Source organism: Balaenoptera ricei, chromosome 20, assembly GCF_028023285.1.
Source record: "Balaenoptera ricei isolate mBalRic1 chromosome 20, mBalRic1.hap2, whole genome shotgun sequence".
In the NCBI taxonomy this organism is placed as follows: Eukaryota; Metazoa; Chordata; class Mammalia; order Artiodactyla; family Balaenopteridae; genus Balaenoptera; species Balaenoptera ricei.
Genome location: NC_082658.1, coordinates 24,834,406 through 24,857,827, shown reverse-complemented (window position 1 = coordinate 24,857,827; position 23,422 = coordinate 24,834,406). Strand labels below are relative to the sequence as shown.

The window sequence follows — 23,422 nt, the reverse complement described above, 5'->3', positions numbered from 1 at the left end:
GCCTGAACCAGGATGCCCCAGAGGGCAGGCGCTGCTCCTGGATGGGTGCTCAGAGGACTGGGCCTGGCTGGGCAGAGATGGAGGGGGTCATCTGCCCTGTTGTCCTCTGGTCAGGGGAGGGGCCAGTTGGGGCCTGAACCTCAGGATCCACCACCAACCCCCCCATCCTGTTTGCCTGGGAGTGCCTGATTGCTTTGGAAGGGCAGCCCACCGTCGGGGGTAGGGTGGGGCTTCCAGCAGCTCCTGAGGGCTGCAGGATCGGACCCGTTTAGCCTCCGCAGTCATCTGACCCCCATGACTCAGGCCTGGCCCTGCCCTTGGAGGGCAATGGGCCAGTCTGAGCTCATCACCACTGCCCGGAGCAGAAGTGGTAAACAAGTTTGCCCTCTGCCTCCCACCCCTGAGAGGAAGCAAGGAAGAGAGTGAGGTGGGGGCCCACAAGCACTCCACCAGGCCCAAGCCATCTGCATAACACAGGTGCGTGTCATGGGTGTCCACGGGGCCTGTAGGATGTGTGCTGGGCTCTTGCATGTGGGCGACATGTACAGAAGTGTGTTTGCTTTCACATGTGTCCTTGGAGGAGCTGTGGCCAACCTTTTCCAGGGACCAGGTTGGCCACGGAGCAAGGGACCTTTCACCCCATCCCTGGTGTCTGGGGGCCAACAGCTGAAGGCTCATGAGGCTGGGCCTTAGAACTGGGGGTCCCTGTGGAGTAACACCTCGTTTGACTTGCTGGTTCTCAGCCTCCTGACTTTCAGGTCTCATGGATCAGACTCAGGTGCTGGGGGTGGAGCTGGGGCCCTATGGCCCCTGGGAGCCTCTGAGAGACTGCAAATCTTCTTGGGCTGCTGTTCTGGGCTGTCGGAGCCCGCGGCAACGTCTGAGAGGCACGGTCCTTGGCGTCCCCCCTCTTGCTGTGGGCCCCTGGCCCCATCTTCTCTCCTTCCATCTCAGTCCCTCCTCCCCTCTCTCTCCCTGATGCCTGTCTCTGTCTCCCTCCTTTCCTTTTACACCCACTTTTCTGCCCTCCCGTCCCTCCTCTCTCTCTTCTCTCAACCCAGTAACTAGCATTGCTATTTGTAGCCACCAGATGGCACCAGTGCACCACGTGTCCCATCCTAGATGAGAGTACCACTCCCCCTCCCCCCAGCCCAGGGTGATTAAACACCCTTAACCCTTCACAACATCCACACCCTGCCCAACGCCTTCCTGGGACTTTAAACGTGGAGGAAAACAGATGCAACAAAATATGGGCAGGGCCAGGGTGGGGGCCCGGAGCTGGAGAGGCTCTAATGCCCCTCAGGGTAACACCTACCTCACAAAGGGTGTTCGCACACATCACAGCATTTCTACCTCAAACCCGTGAGGTCCTGGGTAGTGTGCACTGTGCACGTGAAGAGAGTGAAACCCAAAGGAATGAAGTCAGTCGCCCAGGGTGGGGCATCAAATGTGTAGTGGGAGGGAACTTGAACCCCAGCTTTGCAGGTTCCCAACACTTGGGGTTCTTGGGCTGGCAGGAGTGGGTGGAAATGGATGGTGCGAGGGTCCGCAGAGCAGGTGAGGCCCTTGAGCACTTTCTCCCATGCTAAGGCCCCGTTACTGTCCCTTTAGTGTCTCTTGGTTTGTTTCTTTCAAACCTGACACAGAATGATCCTTCACCCAGGGAAGTGCCTGCTATTATCTTAGCCTCTGGGTCTTCTCAGAATTGAGGCATCTTTACACTAACCATTTTCTCCTTTTCCTTTTTGTCTCTCTATGTATATTCATGCTCTGTCTTTTCTAATAAGGCTGAAATGTAGACGAGGCAGCCCCTCTCTGCCTTCTGGGGAGCCCCCAGGATAGTGGGAAACACAACCCTGCCCCAGAAGCCTATTGAAAGGGGGACACAGAGGTGTAGCTTTCTAGGAGCCCCTACTGGTATAGAGCCAGAGCCAGGTGAAGGTATTCAAGGGAGGCTTCCTGGAAGAGGCAGGGGCCAGTACTAGGGAAAGGTAGGCTGAGTGAGGGCAATGCCCTCCATGGCAGCTGCTGAGTGATCCTCATGTATGGGGAGCAGAGGGGGTGGGCTGTCACAGCCCTGGAGTCAGGGGAAGGGCCCACGTTGGCCCTAACTTGGGCTAAACTCCCCGACTGGCCCATCCCCCCGCCCCACCCCTCACCCCCTGTCCCACTGGGAGGCCTGCTGTGGGCTGGGACAGGAGGCCCAGGGTGGGGTCCCTTCCCCAGGGCCGGAGCAGGATCCTGGGCCGGCTGTGGCAGTGCCCAGGAGCCAGAGAGGAGCCGCCGCCCCCCCACCCCCTTGGGCCCCTCTGTAATTAGGGCTATTTTTAGCCCCCTCTTCCTTCCTATTTCAGGCCTCTGGACTGGGCCGGAGAGTGGGCTGTCCTGGGGCCGAGGGCTGGAGCCGCTAAACTGGGCCTCAGCGTGGGAGCTGCAGCCACAGCACAGACCACAGCCTGGGGCGGAGTCCTGGCAGGGGGAGGGGAACGGGGACGTGGCCAGGCCTGGGGCAGGGCCCGGTGGGGTGGGGGCGTGTCCTTGGCTCATCTGACCCCTCCCTGGGCCCCTCACTGATCTGCCCCCCTGGGCCCATCCCTCTGCCCCCTCCCTGTAGCGCTGCTGATTTGAGGCAGTTAGCCCTGGGCCTGCATCTGTGTGTGTCCAAGAAGGTGCGGCCAGAGCACCTTCAGGACAGTGTCGTCCCAGAGGGGTGCCCAGAGTGTTTATAACCATTTATTAAGTGCTTACTGTGCCAGGTACCGACCCAGCACTTTACCTGTATTAATTCATTTACTGTGTACAACGACACTACGAGGTCCGTGCTATTTTATCCCCATTTCACAAATAGAAAAACTGAGGCTTGGAAGGAGCCCATTTTTCGTGTGCCGGGCTCAGGGAGCATCCTGATCTTGTCCGATGGTGGCTTGGGGGCGGGGTGCTGAGAGACACGGCTTTCTTCTTCATCTACTTCCAGGCTCCACTCCTTGGATCCCAACACTATATCCGGCGCGGCTCCTGGGCAGCAGCCTGTCAATCTGCCTGTCCCTGGTCTGGTGGCCCATGGCCTGTCCTGCAGGCGGAAGGGTGGGTCTTGCCCAGCTGGTTCCAGTTAGGCACAAGAAAGCTGGCGAGGGGTATATTTAGCCCTGGTTTCTGGAGGAGCCAGAGGTCTTTCATCGTTGGAGGCGCTGGCCACAGCCGGACTCAGCTTGCCAACGCTGGGCTCTTGGGCTACAGGGCAGACAGGCTTCGGGCAGGGAGTGGGGTCAGGGAGGAGAAGGGGCAAATGTGGCCGTGCCCATCTTTGGGGCTGGGGTCGGGGGAGTGTCAACGCCAGTCAGGACCACTCAGTTCTGAATGCCACGCTCAGGATGAGTCTGTAGGTTTGAAGGCTCCTACAGGCATTGGAGGGCAGGCCTGGGGGAAGACCTGCTGCCTGCCCCTTTGAGCCCAGGCCCAGCCGAGGCCTAGCTTGTCTGTGGCACGGGGCTTAGCTGGGCCTGGGAGTCTGGGGGCCTGTGCTTAATCAGGGAGGTGGGCAGGGGGCAGAGTTCCAGGGACAGGAAGGCGGTGGCCTTTCCATTCTCTCTAAGGAGACTGACATGTTTGGGCATCAATGTTTGGAGAAGGTGAGGGTGGGGGGCAGGGATACTGTGCAAGAGGGAAAGAGAGGCGCACAGAGAGGCAGCCTCCTGGTGCCAAGTGGTGCTGGGTGCTGGGGGAGCTGGGCGTGCGGAAGGCACACAGGTGTTTGCCTCATTGCCGCGGGTTTCGGGGTGGTGGGCACTCACTGTGTGCTGGGGCCGGTGGGCTGGGACCCGTGTGGTGTGGGTGCCTGCGTGGCTGGGCTCTGGTGTGAGACGACCCACTGGTGGCTATGGCATTGCTCCACTGTAGGTGACTAGGACAGCATGTGACCCCATCATGATGTTTCTGTGGGGCAGCCTAGGAGTATGGTGGTAGATGAGGGACTAGGGCTGTTTTAAACTGTCCAGCTCTGATCTTGTGGGGCTGTGTAATTATCCCCCGGGATGTTGGTCTCTGTGTGTGAGCCTGGGAGTAAACGCATGTGTGGATGCAGAGTTTGGGACTCAGGCTGTGTGTGTGTGTGCGTGTGTGTGCGTGTGTGTATTGTTATTCTGGGTGTGACTGGGTATGTGAATGTGCAGCGGGGCTACCAGTCAGTCACCCACCCGCTTCCCACTGCAAATGAGTCCTGTTCCCACTGAGCGTCATGCCCCACTGCCCTTCTGGGGACTCCTACCCCAAAGCCACAGGCCCTCTGGGCCTGAGGGAGGGAACCCTACAAGTCGTAAGCGCCTGTCTCTCTCCTAATCCTCTCACCCCCACTCCCTCCGACCATCCCCACAGACGGCAGGCTTCTACCTGCCCCAGGGTGTGAGGCAGGGGAGAGAAAGAGGAGCCTGCCCGCCTGCCCGCCGCCCCTCTGTCGTCTCTGCATTCAGACAAAGAGCTCACCCTGGTCTCTGTGGGTGTCTGGGAGACGCTGGGGGGATTAGCTGCCCGCGCCGCCCTCTCCCCACCTCATGCCAGCCCACCCGGCTGGCACCGACACCTCTGAGCCCAGGGGCGGTGCCCTCACCGCAGCCTCTCCAGCCCCGGAGGGTGTGTGTGTGTGTGTGTGTGTGTGTGTGTGTGTGTCCCCTGCCCCCACACCTTGGTGCCCCCATGAGAAGTGGGTCCTGGGGTACACACACTGCTGGCGGGGCCATGTCTCCCCTGGGTTTCTACTTCTCTGTCACTCAGCACGTGCTCGGCAGGCCTACATGTGTGTCGGCACCCCTCTGTCTTTGAACCTCTCATTCCTGGCCCTTGCGCCCCTCCCCCACAGTTGACTGCAGCTCCGACCTCCCATCCTTCCCCTTGCATTCCTGGGGGAAGGCGTGATCCGGCCAGCGAGCACTGCTGAGCAAGAGAGAGAAGGCAGTGGGCGCCCCTCTGGTGAGGGCTCGGTGCACCCTAGCGAGGCGAAGCTGTCTGTTTCGGTGTGGGGTCAAAGGAGCTCGATGCAGGAGACTTGGGAATGACATTGGGTCTCGTGTTTCTGTGGCTTCTCCATCGGGAGCGTGACTAGTCTGTTAGTCGTGCCTCCTGACGTTGAGGCTTTAAGTCTAGCCTTTTCTTTGTATTGTGCAAAACCAGAAGTGATTTTCAAAGTTCTTTCTCGTTTACTCTCATGGATTTTCTCAACAGGTGGGGCAGGTATTGCTGTGTTTCCTATTTCAGAGGTGTTTAGATCAAGGCTCTGAGAAGTTAAAGGATTTACTCAAAATCACACAACTGGTGAGCAACAGAGCCAGGACGGAGCCCAGGGTCTTGCTCTGTAAGTGTCAAGGGAGACCCTTTGGACCCCTCCTAATCCCCACGGCTGGGCCTCTGCCTCCTCAGTACCCTGTCCCTGTCACCCTCGAAGAGTCTGCTGTTTCAGGAAACTGTGGAATGGAGATAGGCCAGTGGGAGCTGGGTGAGATGACCTGGGCCCGCCTTGAGTCACACCCCATCCTGAAGCAATCAGGGCCCCATGGCATGGACAGTCCTTGCATCCATCCTGTGTTTTTGCAGGTATTTATGGATGCTCTATCAAAATATTATTCTGAGGTTTAGTCCCCTCCTGTCTCCTTTATTTGGTCTTCAGTGGAGGCAATGAGGTACCAACCCCATTCCTTCCGTTGAAGGGCAGCTGCCAAACATGCCAAGAAGGAAGCTGGGCTTTCCCAATGACTGGGAAGGGCATGAGGTTAGGGATCTGGCTCCGTGCCTCCGGTATAAGAGATGATCAATATATGAAGATGGACATATAGTGGTGAGTGGACGGATGAATATACAGAAGAGGGTGAATGCACAGGTGAGTTGGGTGGGGGATGCATGTGTCAGCTGGCAGGTGAACGGATGGATGGATAAATGAGCAGGTGGAATATGTGGATGGGTGAGTGGGTGGTGTTAGGATGGATGGGTGGGTGGGTATTTAGATAGATGGATATATGAGTGAATGGTTGAACGGATGGATTATTAGGTGTGTGGAGGATGTTGGATGGATAGATGGATGGAAGAGTAGGTGAATGGGATGCATGGAAGGATGGATAAACGGATGGAAGAGTGAATGGATGGGTGGACGGATGGATAGATGGATGTGTGGAAGGGTAGAGATGGGAAAGTGGGTAGATAGGTGTGTGAGTGGATTTGTGGTAGAGATTTGGGAGCCTGGAGGAGCCTTTGAAACACAGGCTATACACAGGGAATGAATTTTTCACAAGTATCTTGGTTTTGGTCAGCCCTCAATTCATCTGAACTGACGGAGAGAAACCATGTTATGGAAAAATCTAGAAGATGCTGGTTGGTTGCAACCTGATTTACATCACACTCAGGGGTGGGTTTTGGCTCTTCCCTATGAAGTCTGAGGGTCTGCGCATTGTGTATGACGTGTCAGTCATACGCATAGGTATGGCTCATCTTGGGAGTCCAGCTCCTACTTTCCTCTCAGCCTGCCATCATCTTTCTCCCTCCCGTGCTGGGCAGGACGGCGTCTCCTCTCAGACAGTTACAGAGTGCAGTCAGTGTGCTGTGATTCTCCTGTAGCTCTCTGGTGGGCTCACTCCTTCTCTAGGGTCAGGGACAGTGGCTGGACTTCCTGAGGGTCTAGGGCTGTTCCTTCCGGTTTCTCTGAGGCTTAGTCAGCACTGGAGGAGTCCAGGACCACAGAGATTAGCCTGGCATCTGCCAGGTGGTGGGATGCTGACATGAACTTGATAGCGGCAGTGCTGCCCTGACAACAGAAGGTGGGCACTGACCTGCTTTCCCGAATGAGAGGAGGCAAACGGAAGCTGTAACAAGACACATGGACGTTAAATGCCAGGAGGGGGTGTGCTTGGCTGGGGGGGTGGGAGGGGTGGGCTGTGGAATCATGTCTCTGTCCCTTCCCAGGTATCAGGCTTATTCTTGGCTTCAAGAGGATTCTCTTTTGCCCTTCTCTTGGGGAAAATCTTCCCTTGGGGACTCTGGATGGCCTGGCTTCCATGACAATTAAAGGAGCCTCACGCATTGAGAACCTGCTGGGTGCCAGGCACTTTACATACATCATCATGTTTAATTCTCACAATATCCTTTCAAGGCAGGGAGTATTTCTCCCATTTTATAGATGAGGAAACTGAGGCCCGGAATGATTAAAGAATGTGCCTGGTATTACCCATCAAGGAGGTCATAAAATCAGGATTCCTATTCAAGTCGACCTAACTTCTCTGCCACATGCCATCTCTCATGTCTGAGCCCACCACCCGCTCCCTGCAGTCTGGTCCAGCTGGTTAGAACGGGTTCAAGGAGCAGCAGTTGGAAGGACACACCAGAGGGATGTAGGTGAGGCCCCCAGAGAATGAGAGGGCTCGAGACCAAGGAGATGGGCTATAGCCAAGGACCTTTAAGTGTTTCTAGGGCTCTTGTACAGAGACCTGCTGGCCTCTATTTGAAATAAGAGGCAGCATGAAGGATTTGGGTGAGACTACCAGCAGGACTTTCTGGCCTAGAGGGCTGTAGAACTCTGAAAAGGGCAGAAGAGGAAGGGCAGAAAAATACATTCTTTGGAGAAGGTGACCTATGGCGGTTCCAGCGCAGCTGATTTGCTGATTGAGGCAAGGGTGGCCAGAAGTCCTCTTGGGACATCCTCTTGCAGCCAAAAGAGGCCAAAATGGCCTGGGTCGGAGTTGGGAGTCTTGAGAGCTGGAGCTTTCTGGATCCAAGGAAAGACCAATCATGGGGACTGGTGCTGGGATGCTGAAGCTGGAGCAGTTTGGAGCCCACCTCAGGATCCCAAAAGTGGGAGCTGGGAGATACCAGGACATATTTCTGGGGAGACAGGAAAGGGGTAGCTGCAGGAACCAGAAGGGAAGCCTGCCCCTCCCCAAGCCAGGCAGTCCCCGAGGCCAGAAGCCTGCCCTGCCCCTGGGGATGCTGAGAAGGCAGCAGGGATTCGTGGGAGCCTGAGCTCCAGACCGGTGACCAGGTGACCAGACCTCTGGCCAGTCCCGAGCAGCTGGGTGGAGGGGAGCTGGCGGCTGGGGCAGGGAAGGGTGGAGACTGGGAGGTCCAGGTGGGCCGTGGCAGAGGGTGGCCCCTCCTGTGTCTCCCCTCGCCTGCTGGCCTCCCCCTTCTCCCTTTGATGCTTCTCACCACAGACTTCAAACAGGCTGCCCTCTGCTTCTGCCCGCCCGCCCATAATTAGAGCCTGGCTCAGGCTGCCTGTCACCCTCACTCCCTTCCCTGCTGTTGATCTGGCTCAGGCTCTCTGTCTTGCCTCTATCTCTCTACTTTCTCTCTCTTTCTCCATCTCTCTCTTTCCCTCTCTTCCTGGTTCTCCGGCTCTCTGTGTCTCTGATCCTCTGTCTAGATCAGGGACCAGCTCTAGTCTGGGCCCCAGGCTGCAGTTCCCATGGATGCACGCTCTCTCCCCCGCATCCTCCCCTTCTCTGCCTCCTTCTGTGTGTTCTCACTCTGACTGGAGACTTGACTTCTCGGTCTTTATTGCCATACCTTCTCTCCATCTCTACCAAGCTCTGTCTCCATCTCTCTCCTTTTTTTCTCCCTTATTTCTAATGTGATCTGCATCCCCTCACCACCCTGAAGGTTGTCCTCATCTGGGCCTTTCCCACCCAGAACCTGGGGCTCAGGCCCCACCCCCTCCCTGGTGGAGACTGCCCCAGTGCAAGCCCGCAGGGTCGTGAGCTGGGCCAGCTCCAGGCTGTCCGCCTCCTCCCTGGTTGGTGCCCTCAGCTCCCAGCACAGCCCCCGTGACTCCTGCCCCTCCCTGGACTTCTTTCAGGCCCTTCCCGCGTCTGGTTTTTCTGGCCAGGCCGACCTCCCACTCAGCGGGCCCCCTTTGTGGCCCTATGGCAGGCAATGCCATGTCCATTCTCTTTCCCGGGAGAGGGCGGGGCTTGCTAGGAGCCTCTCCATGGCCTAATATGGGAAATAGGGGATTAAGAACCCTACACATCCCCTCCCCTCCAAGGCACTGGGGCTTGGGCTGCACCTTGACCCCTGCCGGGGCCCAGGTATCTCTAGCAGCATCTGCCCATCAGGTTTAAGGGCTTCATCCCCGTCAGAGAAGAGGCTCACACTCCTCTCACTGTTAACCCCAGGGCACCTGGTGCCACAGACCCAGGTCCTCTTGGAGAAACTGGCCTTGAGGGGCAAGGCTTGGGCAGTGAGTGGTCTTGGTGTGGATAGACCCCCAGGGCTGACAGAGCCCTTCCTTGACGCTGCAGTTCTGGACTAGCCCCGGGGCCTCCCTGGGCCTGTTTCGCAAGGATGCCACGAGGAGGGGTGATACTAAGAAAGACATGACTAACCCCTAGGTTGGACTCCACGTTTTCCAGCTGACAGTGCCCTTTCCTGGTCATGTGGGAGCCTCGTGACCCCTGACAGGGGCGTGGAATGAGGTGACCCCATCTTTCTACAGATGAGGACACTGAGGCACAGGGATGCCACGTGCCCTATCCAGGACCCCTCCTCAGGGGGAAGGCAAGCTGGCTGGACTGGGGGCTCAGGACCCTGTGGGAGTCCGGGCTCCAGACAGTGGGGGCCAGGCAGGACACATGGCCCTGGCTGGGGCCTCACGTCCCTCAGGCCTGGGTAGTTCTGGCCAGTTCTAGGTTCTAGGCAAAGATGGGCGCCCACTGCGTGGCTGCGAACTCATGAGTCAAGGGACTTCAGCAGGGACCCCGATTTGGGGCATTTGTGGACAGGACCCAGGAGAGGCCATGCCTGGGGCATGCTCAGGCGATCAGGAGCTCGAGCGGCTGGGGGGACACCCGCTCTGAACTGGCAGCCCGAGCATGCGTGGCTGTGTGTGTGCGTGTGTGTGCACGGCTGTGAGGGAGTGTGTGATTCCGGGTGCGAGTGTGAGGGTGTGTACACGAGCATGAGTGACTGTGCGTGTGCGTGCACACGCTGTGTGCCTGGCAGCGAGGGTTCGTGACTCCACGGATAAGGGTGTGAGAGGCTGTGGTTCGTGAGTGCCTGCAATCCTGTGAGGTCATTTCAAATGTGAATGAGTGAGAGGGTTGTGTCGGCGTGAGTCCTGAGTACGCGTGACGTGTGTGTGTGCGTGTGTGTGTGTATGTTTGTGTGTGGGAATTGACTTGGGTCTCTGATGCGGGAGGATCTACGTACACAGGTTTATATATAAACGTGAGCAAGAGCAGGAGGGAACAGACAGGTGTGGGCCCGTGTGCACGTGTGTGTGCCTGCGTGCGCGGCTGTGTGAGCGTCATGACGCCCAGGCTTCCTCCTCATCTTTCGGGTCAGCAGCATCACCCCCTCCCTCCCTCCTCTATCCTCCCTCCCTCCTCTGTCCTCCCTCCCCGTCCCCTTCTTTCTCCCTTCCCTGCTCAGCCACCCTTTGGGGATCAAGTGCCAGGACCACTCCCCAATTCCAGGGGCACCCTGGGGACACTTTTTTCTCCCTTTGCCGGCAGGAAGGGGTCCTCAGAGCCGGGGTCAGGGGGGGTTGGTTCAGGACGCAGGACGTGGCGGCCCCTGCCTCTGAGGCCTGGGTCGGAGGAGGAGTGGAGAAGTGCCTCCTGGCCTCTTTCTCCCCTCACCATCCTGAGGCCCAGGGTGGGAGTGGGCTGTCAGTGATTGTCCAGCGTCAGTGTCTGGGTCCCATTGGTCAGCGAGGCGGCTCCCAGGCCCGGGCGCTGGCTCCAGCCTCTGCCCTGCCAGCCTCTGCCTGAGCCTCACCGGGCCCTGCCTCTCCGGGCCTCAGTTCCTCACCTGTGAAGCTTCTCCTCCTGCTGCCTGGGTCTCAGCCTCTCCCCCAGCTGCCAACTTGGCAGGGCCCCCAGTCTGAGGTCCTTGGCAGGGGAGAAGCGTGGAGGAGTGAGGGAGGGTTTTCTTTGCCTTTAGAAACTGGAGATTTGGGCTGGGGTGGGTGTGCTCTCCCCAGATGGACTTGTCCTAGCACACCTCTGCTGCAAGGGGGGATGGATTCCCCGGGGCGGCCTTCTGAGGGAGACATTGCAGCACTGGTTCTGTGGAGCCCCAATCTGAAGGCGGAGGAGCAGCCGTGGCCCGGGGAACCCCTCAGTTTGATGGGAGTGATGCGACACACTGGATACCCAGAGAGCTGGATCCACACAGCGAAATAAGGACACAATTCCCAGCCAGCCAGAACCACAAGATCCACAGTACTTACCGAGGGCTGGGCTGAAGACAGCTACTCAATTCTTTGAAAAAATGAAAGGAAAAAAAGGAAAGAAAGGAGGGAGGGAGGAAGGAAGGAAGGAAGGAAGGGAGAAAGGAAGGGAGGGAGGGAGGAAGGAAGGAGGGAAGGGTGGGTAGAGGGAGGACATCAGAGCGGGAAGGGATGGAGGGGACAGACAGAATTGAGCTGGGAGGCCCTGGGCAGCTTCCTGAAGGCAACTGGGATACAGGGACAGCTGAGTCCGCACCCTGAAACTGTGGATGTTTGAGGCCTCTGGCATTTATTTTGAGCATTGAGGCCTCTCCAGGACCCTGGAGCCCTGCTTAGTTCGTTTCTCTTTCTGCCTCAGTCTCCCACTAATATTTTGGGGAGACCCCCTCCTGGAAGCCCAGAGGGCTGTGAAGGGTCCCCTTTCTGCCCCTCCTAGGAGAGGAAACAGTGTCCTCAGCAGGGGGTGGCGGGGCCAGCCTGGGTTCCCTACCTTCTCAACAGCCACTCACTCCCCTGGGCCCACTCCCTCCCTCCCTCCCAGACCCAGGAAATCTTGGGGCGGGCCCCTGCTCCCTGACACTGTCCAGCGGGTCCAGCCAGGGAGGCAAGGGGGTGAATGCCAATGGGAAGGGCCCCTGGGTCATCCCTGTAGGGGGTCCTGTTGGGGAGCTCAGAAGGACAGGAGCCCCTGGGGGTGTCTGGCACCCACTCATTCCCAGGTAGCCTGCTTGGCTGCAGCCTCAAAACCAGGCTCAGAGAACTCCAGAGGTGAGTGGGAGGGTGGAAAGCAGATTCCAGGCCACTGCCCGCCCCCCGAACCATCCCAACCCCCACGTGGACCTGCTTTGCCTCCCTGTGCCCTGCTCTATGCCGTGGGCCTTGTCTCCAGCTGGTGGGAGCGGGTCCTGAGACCTGAGGCTGGTCTTCCCCCATCAGCTGAGAAGCTCTGGAAGCAGGGAATGTGTGCCCCCCTCTGACTGGTTCCAGGAAGAGGAGGCATGTGTGACCAAGGATAGGCAGATCTAGAATTAAATCCTGATGGTAGATCAGCCCATTCCCTTCTTAGTAGAAGATCAAGGTTCTGGAGGGCTGAGTGTGGGCTGCCCCTTTGCCAGGTGTTGAAAGCTCGTCTGATCCAAACCAGCTTGTATAGCAGTAGCTCCAATAGCTATATTTGCAATTGATTGACGCAACACATCTCAAGTAGGAACTACTTCAGTTTGTGATCACTTCACAGTTTGCACATTCACACACCCGACCTCATTTTGAGCCCCTGGCAATCCTGAGACGCAGGCAGGAGTGGGGCCGTGCCCCCATCTGCAGGTGAGGGAATGGAGGAGGAGAGCCCTTCTCGTTCAGGAAGTGTGCCAGGTTCTGGGATCTCAGGCCCCCTCTTCCCCACTCTCTTATTATTTATCACATTTGGGAAATAATTCGGTTTGGTCCTCAGAGCCAGGAAGGCCTTGGGTCCCTCGTGGGTAGGCTGTGCGTCTGGTTTAGACCAGGGGGACAGGGCCAGGGAAGAGTGGATGGGCTCACCTCGGCTGAGTGCAGACCCCTTCCCATTCCAGCACAGCCGTTCGCCCCTCAGGGCTGGGGCCACGGCAGTCTCAGGACTCAGGACCCCTTCTGAGGAAGTTCTGCATGCTTGCTGCCCTCTCTCCTCCAGGGACAGGGCCTGGTGGCCCCGGCCAGCATCTTGTGGGCTGCATCCTGGCTCTGGGGCTTGCTGGGGCTGGTGGGAGGCATGGGGTCCGGGTGTGGCCCCAGACTGGGTGGCCTGCCCCTCCATGGGTGAGTGGGAGATGGGATCGGGTGCCATCTTACCCTGGAGGCTGAGTGCCAATGTGGCCCCCTGCTGGTGACTGGCCAGGCCACTGAAGAGCACATTTTTCTCTGGGTGACAGCCTCCTTCCCTCCCTGCCCCTGGCAAGAAACCCCTCCTCTTCAGGCCCACCCAACAACCCAGCCACCTCAACTCACCACCTCAGAGCTCTCCCTCCTCCTTCTCCCTTCCTGCTCTGTATTGAGCTGCTACCAATGCCTGGCACCTAATAGGTACTTTACCCAGGTGATCTCATTAACTCTGCCGGGGAAAAGGTATCATTAGCTCCCATTTTAGGGATGAGGAGCTGAGGCCCAAGAAGGTAGAGTGACTCACCCAAGGTCACACAGCTAGGTTGCTGGCAGAGGTGGGATTCAGTCTGTCAAGCTCCACGGAGGGTGTAGGTGGAAGAAATGCTGCAGAGGGAGCTTGGAGCTTGGGAAGGGCTTTGACTACTTCGATGAGAAGCCTCAGCTTGATTTCGTAGGTGAAGGGCTTTTAAACAGGAAAGTTACACAATAAGAGCAGAGACCCAGACTGCCTGGGTCCAAATCCTGCCCTGAAACCTAGCTGTGTGACTTTGGGCAAGTTACTTAACCTCTCTGTGCCTAGTTTTTTTAATTAGTAAAAAGGAAATGGTAATAGTGTCAACCTCATAGGCTTGCTAGGAGGATAGAGTTCATGAGCCTAAGGTGCTTTGGGCAGAGAGCAGTGCCTGCTGCACATTATGCACCATGTGTTTGCATTAGTGCTGGTGGCTCCTAGCCAGACCCCTTCCTTCTCCCTTTCTCACCACCTTGCCCTGTCCCACACCCACCATCCTCTCTGAGGAATGAGAAGTGCTGCCCTGAGCAAGGAACTGAGCCCGTGACCTACCGTGGGCACAGGCCCCCATGTGCCCTGCCCATCTTTGCTATGGCCGCTAGGTGCCTGGTGGGCAGAAGGTATGTATACTTGACTCAGATGGGGAAAAGGGGGCAAAATGGAAAAGTCTGAAATAGCCTTCCTAGTGAATGGGCGTGGCTGCCAGGGTGCAGAAGGGGCACGAAGGGGCTGCCTCCTTGTCCGGGCTGTGGAGGGTCTTCAGGTGTTGGGTGAGGAGGAGCTGAGGCTGGCTTCCAGCAGGAGGACAGGGGTAGCTGGGCTGAGAAGGAGGGAAGGGTAGGAGAAGGAGAGGCGGGGGTGGGGGATGGGGGTGGGGGTAGGGGTGGGGGAATGGGGGCAAGTGAATGATGGGCGGGGGACGCGATTGAAACCTACCCTGGGGTGGGAGGCTGAGGACAGGCCTGCAGGCAGAGGAGGCTTGGTGAACAGATTGGTGGAGACACTGCCACCGCCCAGGTGCAGAGATGAAAGTGTCCACAGAGGCTCCCGCACCACCCTGGTGTGTCCCCTAATCCCTACTCACTCCTCCAGAGGCTGGGGCATTCTCCCCCGAGCTTCGTGGCTCCCTGGCCGGTCCCCCTCTCATCACTCAGGAGCATGCCCCACCCACCCCCAGCTGGAGCCAGGAATGGGGCTGTGCGCAAGGGGCTGGTCTCCTGGGTGACCCCAGCTGGAGAGGTGTCCCTGAGGGGCACGTGGCCATTCCTGATGGTGGTCAGGGGGTAGTGGGGTGAGGGGGGCTGGACAGGACCTCAGCTGCAGGAAAAGGGGATTGTCCTCAGTGGGAATCGGTAGAAGAGCAGCTTGGTCCTTCTCTTCTTCCCTCCCTCCCTCTCCCTCCTTCCCATGTATTCTTTTTCTAGCTCTGAGTATAGTGCCTGACCCGTAGTAGACATTCAGTAATTATTTGAATTCATAAATAGAGCTAAGGATGTGAATTCTATGGTTTCTGCTGATGACCTAATGCCAGGATCCAGTTCCTTGGGCTGTGAGGAAGGAAGTCGGGACAGGAATGGGGATGGAGTTTGTGATGGGTCAGGGGCGCAGATGTAGGAGTGAACTCAGGCTTGAGACCCAGCAAAAATGAATCACTTGCCCAGGGTCTTTTCTCATCAGCTGGGACTGGGCAGAGGAAAGCACGGGAAATGGGTGGTGATATGAATAAAAACATTCTTTTATTTTTAAATTAATCTTCACAAACAATTAAACAGGTAAGTAATTGGACATAAAATTCCAATTATGTCCCTTGAATTCAGTCCTTCCCACACTTCGGCTGTGGGAACACCACTGGCCCGATTTCTGCAGTGAGAACTTTGAAGTTGACTGATTTGATATCAACCCACTTTTTAAACTTAGCTTCTCCACCACTTCCTTCCTAGCTGTGTGATTTGGGCAAATCCCTTGATCTCTCTGTGCGTTTGTTTCCTTACCTATGAAATGGGGATAACAATAGTACTTATCTCATGCGGTTATCGTGAGGATTAAATGAGTTAGTGTTTGTAAAGCAGCTGGAAGAGTGCCTGGCTCATGGAAAGCTCTATGTAAATGTTTGTTAGATAGAATGAGTAAATAAACACTTCTGAGCAATGACAGCTGTGAAGTCGTGGCTTGGTGCACCAGTTAGATTTTCTTTTCTTTTCTTTTTCTAAACATTCACTTTTATTTTATTTATTTATTTATTTTTGTTAGTAATTTAATGCTAACATTAGCAACTGATTAATTCATACTACAAACCCGATGATGTTAATTATCCTTCCATTCCACAATTAACACTCAATCTTTAAAAAGTGATATGCGATGATAGACATACATGATAGTACTTCACTTCTAAACAAAGGATGACAGAGGAAAGTAGTTTTCTCAGCATGCTCTCACTCATTTTTCTTGAATTTATTTTATCTACCTTTTAAACATTCACTTTTAAAAAATATATTTATTTTAGGCTGTGTTGGGTCTTCGTTGCTGCGTGCAGGCTTTCTCTAGTTGCAGTGAGCAGGGGCTATTCTTCGTTGCGGTGCATGTGCTTCTAATTGCGGTGGCTTCTTTTGCTGCGGAGCACCGGATCTAGGCACCCAGGCTTCAGTAGTTGTGGCACACGGGCTCAGTAGTTGTGGCTTGCAAGCTCTAGAGTGCAGCCTCAGTAGTTGTGGTGCACGGGCTTAGTGGCTCCGCGGCACGTGGCATCTTCCTGGACCAGGGCTCAAACCCGTGTCCCCTGCATCGGCAGGTGGATTCTTAACCACTGCGCCACCAGGGAAGCCTACCAGTTAGATTTTCTCACACACATTAAAATAGGGAACTAAAGGTCCAGTGGTTAGGACTCAGTGCTTTCACTGCTGTGGCCCCAGGTTCAATCCCTGGCTGGGGAACTAAGATCCCGCAAGCTGCCAGCTCGGCCAAAAAAAAATAGAGAAAACTATGAACCATTAGTATAAAATGATCTTCCATACCGCCAGTGGGACATTGTCCCAAATGAACCTTCCATGCTGTCTGGGTGCAAGTATATTTTACATGGTTTAATTCAGTCCCATTTGTAGCCCATACTCTCTTCCTGGGGGCACCATCATCGCATCTTTATTGGCCTCTTTGTCACCATGGCTTTGTCAGCGTACCTCTGCCATGAGATGTCAGCGCTGTTTGGATCCCATGCTCGCTGTGACCCGGCTTATCCGTGGGAAGTCGCTGTTCCCAACGAGGCACCGAAGCAGGTGGGCCATCTGTGCTAGGGATCTTTCCCAGAATTAACTACTCCAGATCCCAGAGATTCCATGCCCTGTCCCAACTGAGCCCCTCATTTCAACCTTCTGCCTTTCATGAACCTGGGAGAAAAGGGAGCCCGGGAGTTGGGAATGGGAACAGGATAATTCTGAGGCCTGGGCAGGTTACCTTCAATTTACCCTCTGGGCTATTTGATTGGCTTGAGGACCTTAATTTGCTTGTTGTTTGAGGTTAACTACCTTCCTTAATGAAGCTGGGGGCAGTGGAGAAGGCAGGTGGGAAGAGAAACCCCTGAAGGTGCCAGGGTGCGAGGACTTCTCTTGGAGGCCCCCCTGTGAAGCAGGAGATGGCGCCTGCCAGCACCCATCTCATCCTCCCAGGTGTGACCCATGGGAGCACATCCTGATTGTCGCGGGGTGGTGGAGGGGAGAAGGCCCTCTACCTTCCAGAAGCTCTGCCCAGAGGCAGGGTTTCAGGATAGAAAGCTGGCGTTGCAGCAGGAAGACTTCCCACCAGACCAGGGTGGGTAGAGGGGCTCAGGGGGGATTCTGAGGGGATGGGAATAGCTGTGTTGGTCAGACCTGGGTGAGAATCTAGGCGGCCAGTCAGACGGTGAGTCCTCAGGCTCTACTGTGGGTTCAAGTTGGGATGACAGATTTGGTGAGGGGACAGCTGGGCTGCTTTCCTCAATTTGCGGCCGGAGGTCTGCAGCCCTGGTGTGCAGGAGAGTCAGTTTCCACATTCAAGTCTACATGTCCTGGTGTGTGCGTGTGTGTGTGCGTGCGTGCGCGTGCGCGTGCGTGTGTGTCTGAGAGAGGAGAGAGCTGCCTCTTCCATCAGACCAGGGGCTCCCACGGCAGGGCCTATCTCTCCCGTAAACTGGGGGCTCCCTGAGGGCAGGAGCACTGCTGCCTCAGTGGATCCATTCCTGCTTCCAGAGGATGCTCAGCTGCCACTGAGAGCACAGCCCCAGGCCCTGAGCCCTGCCCTTGCCTTGGCCCTCTCTGTTCTCTGCCTGCCCACCCCGCTCCTTCCCTCCCTCCCGCCCTCCCAGCAGCCTTGAAGTGCTGCAGAGTGTGTTGTTCTTAGGACAGAGTAAACAGGCAGGCAGAGCCTGGAGTGGGGCCCTGGTAATGAGGCTTTTCCGGGGGAGGGGGCCTGAGTGGGCTCCCATCAGATAAGTCAGTCCTTCACTACCTTCCGTTTGCTATTCTAATGAGGGACACAGCTGAGGGACCGGCAGGTCCAGGTCTAGCTGGGCACATGGCACCTGCCTTCTCATCTTGGCTGAGCTGGGCCCGTGTGGCTAGATGACCTCTGGGGTCCCCCAACGTCCTGTGTCCAAGAAAGCCTACGACAGTTCCTCCCGCCTCCAACTGAAGGCAGGGACTGTGGTTGCCTTTCTCACCCCGTGTAGATCCTCCGCCATGCTGTTAGAGAAGGCTTTGGGTCAGACTCCGGGAAGAACCTCTCAGGTCATGGGGGTACATGACAATAAACCTGCCAGATCCAGGTCTGCAATGGGGCAGAATTAGGGAATTAAGCCCCTGCTCCAGGTCTTGGAGGGCCGCCCTGCTGGTGTGGCACTGAGCAGTTTAGGAAGGCAGGCAGGCAGTGGACAATAGAGGGAAGGAGGCACAAGAGTTAGCACCAAAAAAGACCTGAGGGTCATATGAACACACGAAAAGAAATAGCCCTTGTCCTCTTCTGGGTCATTTTCCTCTCCCAGGCATAAAAATCAGGTTCTATAAAAACACTGGGGAGAGAAAGGCCAACAGTGCGGTGAGCTGAGGCCTGGCACCTTCAGCAGTGATTACGAGAGGTGTACCCTCACCCTAATGGACACCTAAAGGTCATTCTATTGGCCCCTCAAGAGGACTCACCGGAGGTCGCCCCAGGCGTGCTCCTGTCTCCGGACTGTTCCACCGGAGGCTGCCTCTGGAGTCAGAGCCCCTGGGCTGGAATCCTCGCATCCCCCCTTGTTTACTGAGTGGTCTTGGACAAGTGGTTGCCTCAGTTTCCCCATCTGTAAAATGAGGATAAGAATGAGAGTGGGAGAAGGGATGATATAGTTCCTGTAAAGCTCTTTTCACAGAGTCTGGCACCCACTGGGCTCTAGTGGTTCCTCCAAAGGCCCCTTTCAAGTGCTCATTTTCACAGCCCTCCTGGAGGTTCTTTCTGCTGTCTGCCCACTACCCCTCCTCAGAGTACGACGCGGTGTCACCTTCCCAGCCTATGTGGGGAAGCAGGCTAGGGGGCATGTTGGTCCTTTCTGTCCTCAGTTTCTCCTTCTTAAATGCTGTCTCCCCTCCTCTTCCCCTCCCTACCCACTGCCCCCCCCTCCAGGCCTGCATGGTGAGATAATGTCTAAGAGATACTTGGAGTTACTTGGAGGAAGAGGCCAGACAGTGAGTGACCAGAGGTGATTATCTGGCGTGACTAAAGCAGTGGTTTCCCTCCCCCCAGCCCGGGCAGGAGGGAGGGGGACATCTGAGGTCACGCTCCAGAAGGAACTTCCCAAGAAGGACTAGGACCCAGGGAAGCCGACCTTGGGGTGGGGGAATGGGGAAGGGTGGCAGCTGGGAGCTCAGCTTCAGGTGGATTTTCGCAGGAAAAAATGCCACTGCCAACTACAACTCATCCCTTTCGGGAGGGGTTTTGAGGCAGGGGGCTGGCCAAAATGGTCCAGTTCTCCCCTTGAGCAGCGACCATGTCTCCAGCTCTCAGCCTGCCTCCTCCATGGACACTGCTGTCTGCCCTTGCCCTTGGCCCCTGCCCTCCTCCACCTCTCAAGTGGACCTGGCTCCCTCCCAGCACCTCCTCCCCATCCTGCCCTGGGGTCCCCACTATGGCAGCCCAAGTCCAAACGCCCCTCAGAGCAGCAGAGCTTCCTCTGCAGGAGGATGACCCACTTGCTTCTCGCTCTGTACCTCCTCCGCCCGCCCTACCCTCAGAGGCCTGCAGAGGACCTGAGAGCTGCCCACTGGGGGTGGGGCTGGACAGCTGGACTCGCATCCGCTCCCCCAGCCTCCTGTCTGTGGAGTGAGCCAGCAGGCGGGAGGCATGCAGTTCCCACGCAGACCTCTGGGTGCTGCCCAACAGCTGTAGCTGGCCCTCCACCGAAGGACCTGGCGGGTACTCACCTTCACTCCAACCCTCCTCCTGCCCCCCGAAAAGGGGCCACCTTCATTCAGAAAAGAGAAGCAGCTGTTAATATTAATATTTTCATAAACATCATCTCTTTGATCCTAGTTAGTAGTACTGCCAACTCCCATTTTACACATGGGAAAACTGAGGCACAGGGGGGCCATGTGGCTCGCCTAGGGTCCCACGGAAGGGTGAGGAATCCTGACAAAGCCTTGGGAAGACAAGAATGAGCCTGCAGAACTGGGGTAGCCTCCAATGCCTGTGTGTGAGAAGCAGATACCCTGGTTTGTTCTGGTCTCTTAGTGCCGCAGAGAGGAGAGAGAGGGGAGGGCGTGCCTAGCGGACGGAGCCCTGGGTGGGTTTCCAGTCCAGCCTTTGCTGTGGTCTTACTGCTACATGCCTGGAGTACGGAATTTCTGTAAACAATATGGAAGTCTATAGAATACAAAGTACTCCATAATCCTATCCCACCGTCAGGTAACTGTGGTTAACGTTGGTGTGCTTCCTACCAGACCTTTGTAAGCATTCAAAAAAATTTTTTTCAACACAAACAGGACTTTACTAACAAATAGTAATAAAACAAACAGTTCCTTGATTTGTGTTTCCATTGTTCCCATCTGCATTCACAGAGCGATCTCATGTTTAAGGCTGCAGAGCACCCACCGTGCGGATGAAATCTAACTTGGTGAACCTTGCTTACCAGGAGGCATCCGGGCAGTCTCATCACAGGTAACGCCGAACAAGGATGCTTGTCCCTTCGTGTTGGTGGGAGCATGCTTCTGTAGAACAGCTGCACATGCGTCACCATCCCTAGAGGAAGGCATCCTGTCTCCCCCTTGGTGATCTGATCCTGGGGGCAGGGTCTGCCCATTCAGGAAGACCTTCCTCAAGTCTGACCCAAATCCCAGTGGGTGGATTGAGCTGTTCCCTCCTCACATCTCCTGGGCAGGGTCTTCCTTTTCAGGGCACCATTCATTCAGCTGGCTGGCTGGTCTAGGGAAGGCTCTGCTCTCCCTATACAGTGGTGTGAGTGCACTGGGAAGTAAGGGAGCATTCCTCTCCTCGCCTTGTTGGAAGCTTCTTGCAGAAAAGAGGAGAAAGACCAAGGAAGGTCTGGAGAATCAGCAGTGGCATGTTCACGGAGGGCTGGGGGTTGTGGGCCCAGGAGGCACCTTTCCGCCTGCTGGGTCTTAATGTCTGGGAAGTGCACAGAAGTCCTTCCAAGGCTAGAAATTTCAAAGCACTTCCCAGACACTACAAAAGCTTCTCTTGGGAGATGGGGGGACTGTCGCTTCCACAGTGGGGAGGTGGTGGGGGGAGCAGAGCCAGGTGTCCCTCTCTCCTTAGCTGCTTCTGGCATTGGCCCCCGCCCTGCCCCTTTGGTCCAGCTGGAAGACTGGAGTCGTCCTATATGTGCATGTCTGTCTCCACACTCACCTGGCAACTCAGAATACCTGGGTTCTTGGGACTCAGCAGGTCAGAGGAGTCAGCATTAACCCTTCATGTGTTAACCTGAACCACAAGGCTGTGGGTCCTCAGCCAAAAACAAGCCAATAGATCTAATCAAAGGCAGAGCCTTCAGGGCAACACCCAACCCATTCTGGAGGCTGTTACTGATTTCACTCTTAATCTTTGCGCTGAGCACTTATTCATACAGCAAAACCCTTACTTCACACCCAGGTGCTGAGATCCACAGTCTCATGTATGTATTGTGTGTGCGTCCAGGAGACCAAGCCCATACAATGTGATAAGTGCTTTGACTGGAGAAGCTGCAACAGGAGAAATGAATGATTAGAAACTCACTCACTGATGTGCTGTTAGCTCAATTACCCCTAATTGACACTGTTCTTGGCATGCTAACAAGCCAGGGGAAGTCCCAGGTGCAAGGGACAAAGCCCTGGGTGGTTTTCACCAGGAGCCAGAAGGCTGGATTTGAACTGCAAACCTTCTGACTGCAAAGCCCTTGCTCTTTACATCCTTCTACTGCAGGCAACAATGCTGGTGATTGGAGAGGGTCAGGACAAGGACCCTCGGTACACGTGTGGTGCATGAGTGAGTGAATGATTGAATGTCTGAACACCCTGGATCACAAGTGTCTATTTCATGTGAGCATCTCTTGATGGCACAGAGTATGTCTTATCCATGTTTGAGTCCCAGTCTTGAACAGAGGAGGGCCTGGTGCATAAATGAATGTGTGAATGAATGATGAAGCCATCAGTGAGTTCCACTTTAGTAGTGCTTCCTCAGGAACCTCTCAGCGGGTTATCAGACTACAAGGCTAGAGGCCCCTTCCCCTCCATGAGGTCTGGCACCTTCAGGAAATTTCACTCTCGTCTGGACTGGGCAGTGCTGTGAGGAAGCAGAGAGAAACCTGGCCCATCCTGAGAGCCGGGGTGGGAAGGCCAGGCAGGGATGCCGCTGGGTCTCCAGGGGACCTTAAGAGGTCATCGTGTACATCCTCCAGCCCTCACCCCTCCTTTGTCCCTCGGGCAGGTGAGCAGGACCTCTTCTAAAATGACCAGCCACACACAGTGGTTAAGAATCCACCTGCCAGTGCAAGGGACACGGGTTTGATCCCTGGTCCAGGAAGATCCCACATGCCGCGGAGCAACTAAGCCCGTGTGCCACAACTACTGAGCCCACGTGCCACAACTACTGAGCCCGAGTGCCTAGAGCCCGTGCTCCACAACAAGAGAAGCCACCACAATGAGAAGCCCGCGCACTGCAACGAAGAGTAGCTCCCGCTTGCTGCAACTAGAGAGAGCCCACGCACAGCAATGAAGACCGACACAGCCAAAAATAAACAAATAAATTAATAAATAAAATTTTCTTTAATTAAAAAAAATAATAAAATGACCAGCCACGGCACGTGGCACTTAGTGGGCTCGCAACAAAGAGTATTAAGTGAATGTCAAGTGAAAGGATAGAGACATTGGGGAAAGGTCTTTGTTACTCAGGTCACTTGTCAGGGGGAAGTTTCGCCTCCAGTCACACTGTTCTCCCTGGGGCTATAGAAGGCTTGAAGGCTTCTGCTCCCCTGGTCTGAGATCCCCAAGCCCCACCCTCTAGGAACTGCTCACTGGGCTGGTCCTTTGCAGAAATTCTTAAACTTCTCAGAATCACTGATGGGCTTGGGGTGGGGACTTTGATGGGGAAAGCAGTATAAAATGCAGGCTTCTGGATTCAGTGAATTTCAATGGGGAGATTGTGGGAACATTTTGAACAAGTGCTCCCCTGATTCTGAGGCAGGTGGGTGATCTGTGGTCTACATTTTGAGAAACAAAAGCTCAGTGCCTATCTCCCTGAATGCTAAGAAATGACCTTGAGCAGAAATTTGGTATTTTTCGCTCCAAGAAGGGCTGGGTTTTATTTCTACGGAAGAAGTTCTGTGGATCTATGGAAACTTCGGGGGCTTAGGCATGGTCCTTTAGAGCAGGGGTCCCCAACCACCGGTCCTCAGCCTGTTAGTAACCAGGCCGCACAGCAGGAGGTGAGTGGCGGGCTAGCGAGTGAAGCTGCATCTGTATTTACAGCTGCTTCCCATCTCTCGCATTACCACCTGAGCTCCACCTCCTGTCAGCATTATGGTGAGTTGTATAATTATTTCATTATATCTTTCAATGTAATAATAATAAAAATAA

At 55.7% G+C, this 23,422-nt stretch overlaps 1 long non-coding RNA gene across 2 annotated transcripts; it reads left to right on the top strand.

Annotated features, from left to right (window-relative positions):
• The first annotated feature begins 338 nt into the window (after positions 1-338).
• Positions 339-23,421, top strand: LOC132355368 (uncharacterized). Of its 2 annotated transcripts, XR_009499596.1 has the most exons (4): positions 339-477; positions 18,981-19,056; positions 20,411-20,510; positions 22,275-23,421. It is a non-coding gene; the product is annotated as an uncharacterized LOC132355368 (long non-coding RNA). The 2 variants fall into 2 exon arrangements; XR_009499595.1 differs by lacking the exon at positions 18,981-19,056 and having other exon boundaries at positions 343-477.
• The last annotated feature ends 1 nt before the right edge of the window (position 23,422 follows it).